Here is a 14,414-nt window from a genome sequence, read left to right on the forward strand (position 1 = left end):
GTTTTTACAGTCCTGTGAGCCAGCAAGTCCCCACACTTCTTTCCTCTTGGGTCCTCCAGTCTGCAGAGAAGAGCATCTTCCAAGATCTTGTACAGCATTGCTCCTCAAGCCACTGACGTCTCCTCCCTAAGGAAGGCCAGGAGGAGATATAAGAGCCTTAGGGAGACGACTCACATAGCATAAGGACCTGAGTTCAGTCCCTAAGACCTATATCAAAAAAGCTAATCTCAGGAGTATGGCCTGTAGCCCCAGCATGGGGGTAGGGTGGAAGGGCACACAGGAGTATTCACAGAACCCACTAGTCAGCCACTTGAGTCAAGACAGTGAGCGCCAGGCTCAGTGAGAGACCTGTCTTAAAAACTAAGGTGGGAAATGATTGAGAGGGACTTCTGATGTCCACACTCATGTGCACACCTGCACACACGTGGAAGAGAGGAAGACATTACAAAGTTCATTTAGCTCAACATGTAAGAGTCTTTCTTCTGCATCTGAGAGTCCCTTCACACAGGAGCACTCGTGTGCCTGTGGCCCGGCTTTCTCCACTGTCTATGGTCTTGTGTCACACACCAATATTAAAGACTTCCCAGCTCACTTGATGCCATGTGAACTGTATGTGCATCAGAGTGCCTCCAGATTCATCTGATGCCTTTAATCTTCCTTGTAAAATTTCCTTCTTTGCCACCAAAGAACCAGGATAAGCCTTGGCTACTACATCTCCAGGGCTACTTGGCCCCTTCTTCCTTACTTTCCCTTTCTTCTTTGAAGAGGTCAGTTTTTTACCAGCATTTCCCTGACAGTCTGTATCCATGTGTAAGACAAGTGGGAGGATCTTGTGTTATAGCATCTTCCTGTGACAGAATACCAGGTAGGAACCAATTAAGTTGGGGAAGATTTATTTGGGCTCCTGATTCAGAGAGGTCGGGCCATTGTAGTGGAGCCAAGTTCATCATGGTAGCAGAGAGGGGAATGCTTGCCCCTGTAGGGCTTCCTCCTTCATCCTCTCTTATTCCATCTGGACCCTCAGCCTATGCAAGGTGCCATCCACATTCAGGATAAATCTCCCCCTCCCCAGACATACCCAGAGATAGGCCTAATTGAGTCCTTTAGAGCTGTTACTGCTCTGTGACCCTGATCACAGAAGAAAGCCCAGGAGACCTTCTTCCCCTTGTGGGAAATATTCTACTCTCTCAGTTTCTTATCTATTGCAATGACAAAATGCTCTGACGAAATAAACTTAGCGGGGAAGGATTTACTTGAGCTCACAGGTTCAGGTGACAGCCCATCACTATGGGAATGTCACAGCAGCAGGAACTTAGGACAGCTGGTCACACTGCATTCCTAGTTGAGAATCAGAGAGGAATTCATTTATGTTTGCACACCAGCATTAAGCTCCGTCTCTCCTTTCACACAGTTCGGGAGCCCCTGCCTAGAGAATGGTGCTACCCACGGTTTTTCAACCTCAGTTGACAGAATCAAGACGGTCTTACATAAAGATACCCATAGATCAACACGGTTCAGATGGCCAGAGGTGCTCGACCTTCCTAATGCTACAACCCTTTGATGGAGTTCCTCACACAGTGGTGACCTACAACCATAAATTGTTTCATTGCTACTTCATAACTGCCGTTTTGCTTCTGCTATGAATTGTAATGTAAACATCTAATATGCAGGGTATCTGATATGTTGCAACCCACAGGTTGAGAATTGCTGGTCTAGATAATCCATCATGGAGATTCTCTCTCCCAGGTGATTGTGTCAAGTTGACAGTCAAAACTAGTCATCGGAGGAATACATGGAAATGTCCATCACTTTGCCCTTCTGTCACGGCAGTGGATGGAATTAACTGCCACACAGCCTTCCTTCTTAGCTCTTACTGAAGTGCTTTTTTCCTGTACAAACTACATTTCCCAGACTGCCTTTCAGCTAAAGGTCTGACATTTTAAAGGTGAAAGTCATATAGACTTACTGTCTTTCACTTTTAATTTAGCAGAGAGAGAAAGGGGGTGTAAGAGATAAGAAGGGTGTAAGTTAGAAAAGTTTTAGAAGGAAGCTCTAGAGAGATGGCTCAGTGGTTAAGAGCACTGGCTGCTCTTCCAGAGGACCAGGGTTTGATTCTCAGCACCCACATGAGAATCACAACCCACTCACAACCTGCTGTAACTCCAGTTTCAGAAGATCCAATTCCCTTTTCTGACCTCCACAGGCACCAGGCAGGCACATGGTACACAGACATGCAGGCAGGCGAAAGGTGAAATGTCCATACCTAAAACAACAATTAAAAATGAGACGGTAATGTTTGAGCTTCCAAAACCCAGACATGCAAAAGCCAAGTGCTGTCGACATTAGTCTTAACAGTTAGAAACAGAATACTATGCCACACCTTCAAAGTCAAGAGAAGAAAACAAAACAAAAGGTTAATAACACTAGGTTAGTTGTTTTTCTCATTCCTGTGACCAAGTTGCCTGAAGCAACTTAAGGGAAGATGGGCTTATCTGGACTCATGATTTGAGGTGTTCTATTCTCAAAGGTTCCCCAGTCTCTCAAAATAGCATCACCAGATGACACATGAGGCTTGGGAATCATTCCTGTCCAAACGTTGATGTACTAACTAGAGCTGGGTCACTACAAGGAGGAATAGCTAGCTGGTGTGTTGTACATTGCTGTTGTATAATAATTTTTTTTAAGGCAAAACACTAAAAACCTAAAGAAACAAGATACTGCAGAAGAGGCCCCCATTGTTTAGAGTCTGTGAATTTACAAGGCAGAGATTTCATTTCTTTTTCTAGAGCCTTGATTATGTAGGGGAGAGGTAAACATTTGATAAGGACAGTGGGAGCCAATAAGAGAAGAATAACAAACATATTTTCACTCTCACGAATTCCAAAGGAACATGGAAGTGTCTTAAGAAATACCCATAATTGAATGTAACAATTTAAACTAAAAACGTACCGAAGTGAACTCAGATCAGACATGTAAAATCAAGTCAACGCATGGGAAATTGCTGAGACGTCTAGCGGTGATTAACGCAAAAGATGGGCACTATAGGGAATGAGCTAGCAAAAGACAAAAATAATCCCACAGCATAGAGTGAATGGCTACCACATCAGAAATAACATCCCAAATGTGGTGTGATGCTTGAGAAGCTGACACAAGAATCTTAAACGTTCTAAGACTTGGAGAGCAAAGCTATAAACATAGATTCAAAGGAAAAATACTTTATGTGTGGTGTTGATTTTTACTTTTCATTTTTTTAAGCTGAAGATCAAATTCAGGGCCTTGAGCTTCTCAACCCCTGAGCTAAATTCCTAACACCACAAAGTTGAAATTTTAGATGCTAATCCTAAAACCTGCTTTTCTGAATAAAACGTAATCACCTTGTAACTGTTGGTGGTCCAAAAGTTAAATAGTGCTCTAAAATGGTACTACAAAACAAAAGAAAAGAAATCAAATCAAATGCAACTTCTGAGACATCCCCAAAAGCTGATCAGAAGTGTGGCATTTGACCCCCGTCCATCCCATCCCGTTCTTTGCCTCAGCTTCCAAGGCTTCCTGTTGGGGTCCCAAGATTGTCCCCACCTTCCACAGGGGGGGGGGCTTCCTGTCAAGTATCTCCCTCTTTTTCCCACTCCACCTTCCCAGACTCTTACCTCTCCTCAGAGAAGCACCCTCACTTCCGTGGCCTGGTTGGGTAGTGACGGAGTAGTCGTTGTCTCTAACCCAGAGTGAAGTCATCCTCCGTCCTTGACAGCTGAGAAGGGTTCGGTGGTTGCCCTGCTATTCATCCCTATGTTCAGCCATATTTTAAAAACACAGTATGAAATAATAAAATATTATGAGAAGCCAAATTCACTTAACATTTATTGCAGTATGTGGTTGTGGTTCTTCTGGTTTCATTGTAAGCTATCATGGTTTATGTCTTTTTATTTTGTGAGTATGAGTGACTGGTATAAAGGTGTGTGTGTGTGTGTGTGTGTGTGTGTGTGTGCATGTATGCTTGTGTATACATATATATGTGCGAATAAGCTCACCTCACAGGCATGAGTAGGGACCAAAGCCTGACATCTGGATGTTTCTCCTTATTCACGTCTCTACCTCATCCACTTGAGACCAATCTCTCACTGAACCTGAAGCCTACACCGTTAAAGCTAGACTCACTGACCCATGAGCCCCCTGGGGCCCTCCTGTCCCCTCCTCCAGCACTGGACTTAAAGGCACATGCCATCACGGCCAGTTTTCCCACGATTTCTGAGGACCCTAACTCGGGTCCTCATGCTGCACAGAAGCACTTTGCTCACTACGCCATCTCCCCAGCCCCCTCTGTTTCTTTCGTGCCATGTCAAATGGCAAATATTGCCATAGGAATGTACATATGGATGAAAATAATGTATATGGGGTTCCAGGCTACTAGGAGTTTCACAAACCCACTGGAGGTCTTAGGACGAGTGGGTGGAAGGTAGCACTCTGCCTCTTTTCCTAGGAGCCACCGCAGGGTATCTATTAAATAAGGGAGCAAAGGAATGAACAGAGATGTTTATCGGGGGAAGGGTAGCAGAGTTTAGCATGGGACAGGGTCAGTCCAGAGGGATGGGCAATACGGTGGTCCCAGGTGCGTCACAGCGGGCTCTGGACCCCTGGAAGATAGCCCAGCGAGGCACCATGCCAGTTTTACAGCTTTGACTAGAGCCCACCCTGGTTGTAACCCTAACCAAAGCTAAGAGGTGACTCCAACTCATAAATAAATCTAATTACATCCCCAAAGACAGAAGATGTGGGAAGGATCACAGCGAAATTGTTTTGGTGAGATGGTACACTCGGAGCACCTTAAATGGGTCTAATCACAGAAATGGCCTCAAAACTCAGAATTCATGCCAAATATTAAGTCAAGGTAGGGCTGGTTTGGGGGCTATCAGACTTCTAGGGGCAGGTTATTATAATAGCTGGCAGACTTGTGACCTAATACAAAAACGATTCCCTGCGCCTCCCTGTCCTCTCAGCGGAACGTGGATGGTTTTAATAGTCAGTTGAAATGATTTCACATCTTAGGTAAAGGGCGCACATTCCTTCATCTGGTGCCCTATAATACAAGTTTTTAAAAAATACCTAACCTAATTCTCTCATTCAAACAATGAAAATATGAATGTTCACATGACCATCAGCCCAGAAGGACTTCCCCAGAGAGATTACCTTCAGGAGAATTTAAAACATGAACATGTGGCAGCCTCTAAAGGCAAAAACCTACAGACACACAAAAGGAGGGCCAAGTCAGAACAAAGCCCCGAGTATTTAAAGAGCTTCATAGAGGCTTAGGCAGAGTCTTGGATAAGGGCAAGCCCTTAGGATTATGAAATTATTTCTGGCGTGGCCCTTTCAAGATAGTAAATGAATCCGTGCTACTTTCTCCTTTTTAAAAATAAAATGGCCCGATCAAGCGGAGAGCATCTAATTTAGAACAGGCTGTCCCAGTCACTCATTCATTTTGCTCTACAGCACTCTCTTCTAAAAACAACCAACCCAAAGGTCTTCGGCTCAAACTGTGCCAATATTTCATAAATAAAAATCCATCAAAATAGCCATGGATGGATATTGAAGCAATGTCAAAATGCTCCTCTCTTCACACACACAAGTTATTTTAGCAGAATTGGGTGTTGGCTGTTGCCGTTTGTCCAAACAACAAGAGTAAGTCTCTACAAAATAGACACGAGAGTTTAGCAGATGTTCCTAACTGTTTGGTGACCACCTAGTGTAGCTTTCTATCAGGCATCAGGAGGCAGCACATCCTAAATGCCCAAGGGCAGAGCTATGCATCATCAATGGTCTTCTGACCCCTCAAGAGTGTGCGTAGGTCAGCACGGATAAAGAAAGAAAACCAGAGACAGACATTGGGCTTCAACCTGAAGATCAGAAAAGCAAAGCAGTCAACAAGAGACACCTTCTACCTCTACCAAATCTTCAGACCGAAAGGGCGAGATCCTGTCTCCACAAATCCTCAGACTCCACCCCACACTGAGTCCTGTCTCCTCCCACCTTATATTCCTCTCTTCACCCAGCCATATCACTCCTGTCTCCACCACCCTAGTGCTGGGATTAAAGGTGTGTGACTCCCAGACACAGTGATTAAAAGTGTGAGCCACCACCACTTGGATCTGTTTCCGAATCAATCTAGTCTAGGGTAGCCTTCAACTCACAGAGATCCATCTGTCTGTCTCCTAAGTCCTGGGATTAAAGGTATGTGCCACCACTGCCTGGCCTCTAGTGTCTTAGCTTTGCAAGTTTATTTATTAAAATACAAATAAAATATCACTACACATACCCTTGCATGTACTCTTCTGGTCATTATCAACCAAATTGAACATCAAGATACACAACCTAGATAAACCCCAGGCTTCAAAGACTAGCAAGGCATCTTCCTAGGCAAGTTGATGGGATTCCTACATTGGGCTACAGTAACATAATGCAAAAAAAAAAAAAAAAACCCCTAAGATTTCCCATCGAGCACTAGACTAAAGCTATCTATAGGTCTGAAGGGTGGCTTGGCTAGGTTGTTCCAGTAGTGTGTGACATAGAAGTGTATAGACCACCCACAGGGACCTTCTACGCTGCTGGTCACACATCTGAAACTATGTTCCATTTAAGGCCATGCATTTTTTTTTCCTCCGTCTGCATTTTTCTAACAGAGACAGACATCAGAATACAGTTACGTTTCACCTGGAGTCCATTTCCTAAAACCCACGGCTCCATTTCTGGACTGGACACTGATTTTTGATAGACTACCTCTCACCTTTCTTCCTTTCCAGTCCAGTAATTCATCTGGTTCTGCTGTGCCCCATGCCGTCACCTTGTCCGGCTCCGCTTTTGTCCCCCTCATGCACCCTGACTTGCATCTGAAAGTGATTCCTCTCCATCTTTCTCCCAGTCCAAGAATGACAGCGCCACATCCCACCCTCTCCCTCTGCAGCTCAGACTCTCAAGCTGGCTCGGCCTCAGCTCCTGCAGAGGGTTTGTTAGGATGAGTTCCGTTCAGTATTGGAACGGAAAGACTCAGGTCTACATACGAACAGTCAAAGTTGTCACAGTTCTGTAGAAAGCCAGGCAATTGGCAATGAAAGGATGAATCCCGAAAAGTGACCTACCAAAGCCGTGCCCAGCAGTCAGGTTCCCACTGGGATTCTACTCAGAGATACCCATCACGGCCCACAGGTGATTCCTACCCTTGGAAAATTTTACCAGTATTTTTGGGGATTTTCTTGTCTTTAAAAAAAGACTTTTTTTTTTTTTTTTTTTTTTTTTTTTTTTTTTTTTTTTTTTTTTTTTTTTTTTTTTTTTTTTTTTTTTTTTTTTTTTTTTTTTTTTTTTTTCGAGACAGGGTTTCTCTGTGGCTTTGGAGCCTGTCCTGGAACTAGCTCTGTAGACCAGGCTGGTCTCGAACTCACAGAGATCCGCCTGCCTCTGCCTCCCGAGTGCTGGGATTAAAGGCGTGTGCCACCATCGCCAAGTAATTAATACAACTTAGATCTAAGTTGAAGAAGTGATTGACAGTTGTAACTGTTGTTATGACATCAAAGAAAGCAGTATCTGGCATTGCCTGTTCCCAGTCAGAAACCACAGTTCAAAGGGAAGCTCAGGTGTCGTAGGGTCTCTATTCCTGTGATGAAAGTGACTTGGGGAGGAAAGGGTTTATTTCTGCTTACACGTGCAGTCCATCACTGAGGGAAGTCAGGACAGGAACTCAAAGTGGATAGGAACCTGGAGGCAGGAACCTGGAGGCAGGAGCTGATGGGAGAGGCCATGAAGGGATGCTGCTCACTGGCTTCCTCATCTTGACTTGCTCATCCTACTTTCTTATAGAACCCAGGACCAAGCCCAAGGACGGCCCCACTCACAATGGGCTGGGCCGTCTCCCGTTAATCACTAATTAAGAAAATTCTGTACAGACTTGTTTACTGCCAGATCTTATGGAGGTATTTTCTTAATTGAGGCTCTTGCCTCTCAGGGGACTCTAGCTGTGTCAAGTTGATATGTAGTTCCTGTGTTATGCACTTGGAGCCTCTGAGAAGAATAGCTCATCTCAGCCTTTACTTTACTTAATACCCTTGCCGTGAAGTTCGGGAGCCTGATTTTGCTTCTCTCAGAGTAGTCAGTAAAATAGGAAACAAATGTTAAGCAGCTACGAAATCCTAAAAAGGACCCAAGTCCCAACTGCCTCTTCCAGCCCAGGCTACAGATTGCATTCAGCATAATCCCCTAAATGTGTCAATGACTCAGATTCACTCTGTCCCTCCTTATATATTCCTAAATTGCTTTAAGAGAAAGAATACTCTAGGCAGTGGTGGCACACGCCTTTAATCAATCACAGCACTTGGGAGGCAGAGGCAGGTAGATCTCTGTCAGTTTGAGGCCAGCCTGGTCTACAAGAGCTAGTTCTGGGACAGGCTCCAAAGCTACAGAGAAACCCTGTCTCAAAAAAAAAAAAAAAAAAAAAAAGAGAAAGAGAGAGAGAGAGAGAGAGAGAATACATAAGGCCTGGGCAATCAATGTCTCTAAAGTTTAAGAGTTAAGTGACTTTTGTCCCACAGTTTATGTGACAGGAGAACTGATTTTTTTTTTCTCTGATAAATGAAAAGTTTCCTGGGAACAGCGTCTCCTATTTTAGACTTCCCATAAGCTTGAAGGTAGCTCTATGGCCTAGAGGCATCCCAGTGAGAGGTTCTTACCATGAATTCTCTTCCTGCTGCCCCATCTAGGGATACAAGCCCCATTAACCACGCCATCCAACAAACTTTCGGAAGCATGTCAGTTTGGAGCATTGTACTGTGGTGGCGCATGTATAAAAGCATAGCAGAAAGGTCCTGGCTCTCAAGGAGCATCCCCAGCAAGTAGAAATGAGCTATGCACATGAATGACAGCTAGACAAGCAGGCACGTGCTAGGCTCACAAGGCTGCTGCCGACTGAGGATGCTACTTTGCCTGCCGATGGCATCAAGGAGGCCTTCGTAAACAAGGGTGCAAAGAGTATTTTAAAAATATGGCACAAGGGGTGTGTGCTTATATACAAGCCTGGCAGCCACTGGTGGACAGGACCTGAAGCACTTGACTAGGAGAAGGGACAGGGGCTTAGTGTGGCCAGAATAACACAGAAGTGACTATCCAGGACCTTGCAAGAGTAGTACGGAGATTAGACTGTCAACAAGAAAATAAACAAACAAAAAAAAAATCTACAGAGAATCCCATTAGCCAAAATGCACACAATAACTCATCAAATAGTAAACCAGCCAGTGTTTGCTGTGTATGCGATGTGTATTAAACTGTTTTCCAGTGTTGTCACAAACACATGCAAGAAATTGTCTATAAGGGGAACTGTCTGGGGTTCCATATCCCTCTAACGAGCACCCCAGTGGCCTACCTCTTCCACCTAGATCCTGCATAGCAAAGCTTCCACCTCCTCCCACTAGTTGCGCTGAGTAAAAAGCCTTACTTAACACCTGAGCTTTGGGGGACATTTAAAATCCAAACTGTAAGCAGTGGGGACACACATCTTTAATCCCAAAACTCGGGAGGCAGAGGCAGGTGGATCTCTGAGTTCAAGGAGAGCCTGGTCTACAGAGCAAGTCTAGGACAGCCGGCACTACACAGAAAAACCTTGCCTTAGAAAAAAAAAAATGAAAAGAAAAGAAACAAAAATCCAAACTATAATGCCTGCTTCCCCTAAACACAGCGGAAATGAATGAAGGGACTCCTGCAGACTTTGGGGGTTAGCTGGGATAAAACCAATTCAAGAACTCAATATAAGAGCAGGTACACATCCCTGGATGGCCCAGAGTGTAGGTACAAAGCAGCTCAGAAGGGTCGGTTGCCAGTAAGGTAAAGTCATGAAGGAGAGGAGCTGGAGTTGGACCTTGATTGAGAGCATGCCATTCTGAGTCAGGATCCCCAGAACCCACCTAAAAAGTCAGGCACGGAGGCATGCACTGTAATCCCATGGACGGCAAGATCAGAGGTGAAGACAGGTACATTCCTGGAAACTCACTGGCTAATCTGTTGTGCTTGACAAAGTTCCTAGCCAATGAGAGATCCTGTCTCAAACAGTGGATGGAAGACAGTCTGAAGAATGACACCGGAGGTTGTCCTCTGTCCTCCACACCCATACACGTACACACGCACAACATACACAGGTGCATGTGCACATGGTGCATGCATGCACATACACCCACATACATAGAACCATACATACATATACACCTGTAGCGCGCGGAGATGTAGCGCGCACCATGGCGCTGTCATGTCAGGGGTACGGAGCCTGGGCGACATTTGCTGTTCCACGTCAAACTTTCCAACGCGGGGAGTATTTCGATCTGGCCATCCGATCTGGCCAATCATAATTTAAGCACGATCACTCCATTCTGGCCTGAGCCATTGGGTTGATGACACGTCAGGGTTTTGTCTGGCACCCTATATATTCTTCTGCTTCACGGGGACGGGGTCTTTTGCCTCTCTACAACCTCAAGTGTAAGTGCTCCAATAAAGTGTGTTCTGAGAAGAATCCTGTTGTGGTCGTCTCTTCTGCTGGCGGGAGCAGCGTGCTGCATACACCAAAGAAAATTCCTGAAGTTTGATATCTATATAGCAAAAGCATATAAATGATGTCCTATATAAAATATGGAAAGGGCCTGGGGAGGGGACGGGAACAAAAATCTGCAAAACTGGTGTGGGGGTGGGGGAGTCTATTAAGATTGTGTTCATTTTATTGATACCCAGGAGGAAGGAGCCTCTGCCCAGGTTGCACAGGCCAGGGGCTGGATTAGTAAAGAAGTTCTCTGCTCAGGTGGGCTGACTTAGAAGTGAACAGCCCACGGATTGGAGAGGAATCCTCAAGGAGGTCGGAGTAAGAAATTTCCCTGGCAGGCACCTGAATTCTCCAGGGCAGCCAGCCTCCAGCCATCTGGGCTTCACTGAGTACCTGAAATTGGACCTTAAAGGGATAAACCTCGCACATAAACAAACCAGGGGAGCACCCTTGGGCCTGTAAGCCTTGACTTTTCAGAGGTGACCAAGGCACTGGTACCGGGTGTGTTCTGGTCTGGACCAAATATTCTTTGGAAGAATTCAGCTTGCTCTCCAGAGCAGGTGAGGAGGAGGAGCATGACGGGAAATGATCGAATTTCATCCCAAACAGCCAACAGTAATGGAATCTGCCCTTACATTAATCCTCATCATCGGACAAATTTTTCTTAAAGTCAGCAGGTGGCAAAAGAGGGGGCCAAAGGTGACAACTGATGAAATCTGCCTTAATTCTCCAGAGCCTGCTGCAAGAGCCCCTGTCCTTGCCCGAGCTACACAAGGAGAATCTCTTTGTTGTGAGAATAGTATATCCTAGGATTTGGATGTTTTATTATTATTATTTTAATCTTCTACCCTGTTGTCTTTGATTAACATGGCAAAAAGCTCTCAGCTGCCCTCCAGCTGGGCAAGAGATTTCAGATGTGTCTGATCAAGGAGGTGATTTTGTCACCTACCAAACATAGCTTGGACAAGATCCTCCTAGCTGCGGAGCTCTGGCTCCCTACTTGGAATTTAAGTCCTCATTTATCTGAAAGACAGGCTCTTTCTACCTTCGTGAGTCACTGCAAGGGACAGGATGGAAGAAAGAAGGGTGCTTGAGACTCTTAGCATCCTTCATCTTTGAGGATTCTTGCTTAAGATTCCTCATGGTCTCAGCTTCCCATTCTAATGTGTGCTAAACCACTGCTGTATCAATCAACACAAAGTGTGCTATCAAGTTGATCAGCAACTCAAGGGCCTAAGCCAGGTGCCCTGGAGCGGAATCAGATGCCACCATTCTCTCACTCCAATATCCCAGTCCCTGAGAGACTTGGAGCTCCGCAGCCATCACTGCCACCACTGCCACCACCGTCACACACGCAAGCACGCACCAAGGGGGACTGGAATTGGACAGCACAAAACATCTATCTTCAACAGAGAGCTGGCTTCCTAGGGATGAATAAAAAAAGCTTTCCTGAAGACTGACTTCAGCATCAACCCGGGCTTCCAGCCCTGTCACTCCAGACCACTAAAGGAACACGGCTTGGAAAACAGGCTCCGCAGATTTAAGTCTGCCCATGTCACCCAGCGTCTTCACTCGGAAGAAACTGACCTTTCTCTCTGACCTTGTAACACATTTGACCAATGACAGTGATCATTTGGGAACATCTGTGACAAATACCATTTATTTTTAAACATTCCACGGGTATTTGAAGAGCTTTTAAAGGGAACCCAGCGAATTTTTACCGTATCGAATTTCTCTTCTTAAAGTTCTGTACTGTACAGAGACAAATATGGGCTCTGATAAGATCTGTGCAGGAACATCTGAGACCCTTTCATGTTAAGTCAACTCTCAAACCCTCCCAGCAAAGCTCCCCGCACCCAGCAACCCACAGTGACAGCCCCAGGAACCCTGTGGAAGATGCCAACGTGGGGAGACGACCCCCCCCCATGAGGTCACCGAAGTCAGACTTTTAGTTTTAAAATTCACACAATAGAGCTGTTTTCAATTCATAGGATCTTTATATTTTGATACTCGATGCAACTGTTTTAAATTATCCACCTGGGAGCCTCTTGTGTGTCCCCACGTTTGTGTGCAGACAGAAGAGACACCAGGAAACATGCTGTATGTAGCTGGTGCCTGTGAGTATTTTACGTCATGCCTTACATCAAAGCCCAGCTGGGTGGCATCAGGAGCGAGCTACCAGAAGATTACGGCCCAGGCCCACGTCTCTGATTACTAGGATACCTGATTCCCTCTCCCACGGCAGAAGAGTTCTGAGGGCTCTAGGAGAAAATCTTTTTTCCACAGTGCGGGAATGGGCAACAATGAAGGAAGGAAGGAAGGGAGGGAGGGAGGGAGGGAGGGAGGGAGGGAGGGAGGGAGGAAGGAAGAAAGGAAGGAAGAGCACAACCGTAATATTTAGTCATCTGATGCCTCAATGTCTCTCTCTTGACCTTCAGTTGAAAGTTGGAACCTTCAAACCTTCAAGGCTGGGAAACAGACCAGTTGGTAAAATGCTTACGTGGCAAGGATGAGTATGTAAGTTCAAGACCATAGAATCCATGTAAACAAACCAGGTATGGCATTGTGGGTTTGTAACCCCAGTAATTTGGAGGTGGAGACAGGCAGATTCCCAGGGGCTCACTGGCTAGCCTGCCTGGCCTGCTTAGCAAGCTCCAGGCCAGTGAGAGACCCTGCCTTAAAAAATCAACAAAGGAAAACAAACAAACAAACAAAAGCCAAGGTGGTCCGCACCTCCTGAAGAATGACGAGGTTGTCTTCTGGCCTGTACAAACCCATGCATATGTGTGCACATGCAAACACACATACAACACACACATATTGGAACCCCCAAATTCAGATTCACTGGAGCATATTCTTCAAGAAAGCCATGTGAGCTGCCAGCTGTTGCAGAGCCACAAGTATGGGTAACAATGAAATTAGGACATGTATCATTTTTATTTAGCTGGGCATGGCCGGTGAGTGATGAGGTGACTTACACACTGTACTCCGAGGGATCGCTGACAGCCATTTAAACTCGTTCCACACATGCTTTCCGCCTGTACGTCAAACTCTTACATGTTATAAATACATTCTTTTGCACGGGATTGATTTCTCCAATCTGACCCGCACCAAAAAGGAAATAAGGAAAGAGCGGACAAACCAGTCCTCCTTCCTTGTAACCCTTCTCCCTCCCTTTGTTCATCCTTTCTTTCTTCTTTTCCTCTCATCTCTCTCCTCCCCCCTTTTGCTTCTTCCTCTTCACACACCCTGCTTCCTCCTGTTCATCATTCCCACAGACATTGACTGGCATTGACTAGCAGTTTCACTGTGCACAGACCCTGCGGTGCTTTCTGTGGATGGCATCCAAGAGGCATGATGGCCGTCCTGGCCAGGTACAGAGCCAAGCATGGGGACAGTCATGCTGACAACCTGGTATGAGGACTTCAAGAACAACAACCTCCTGAGAGGGACTCCAACCCAGACAGTGACAATTAGATCAGGTTTCCTGAGGAAATACACCAACCTTCAGCTTTGGAGAGAGTCAGTCTCCCCTTGTCTAGGTTCCCAGCATCCTCCAGATTCAGTGGTCCTAAGAAGAGGGCCAGACCTCATCTGATGGGGCTCTCTAATAAACACATCCACCACTCCACCTTGTCCCCACAGCCAGCTGGGCCTCCCGCGTAGGAAAAGCTGTCTGAAATCCAATGGTCGCGTCTCTCAGTCTTCCTTTCTGCACTTCTTGTGACAACCCTCCCTTGGAATGCTGTCCTGGCATATCTCTGCCTTCACCTCCCCAACATGGAAGCAGTGAGATTTAATCCTGGTAAATACATGGGTTCCTCAAGAACAAAGACTATTTTTAAACAATTCT

This window comes from Alexandromys fortis, unplaced genomic scaffold (assembly GCF_014885135.2).
Source record: "Alexandromys fortis isolate MF-2015 unplaced genomic scaffold, M_Fortis_MF-2015_v1.1 scaffold_75, whole genome shotgun sequence".
NCBI lineage: Eukaryota > Metazoa > Chordata > Mammalia > Rodentia > Cricetidae > Alexandromys > Alexandromys fortis.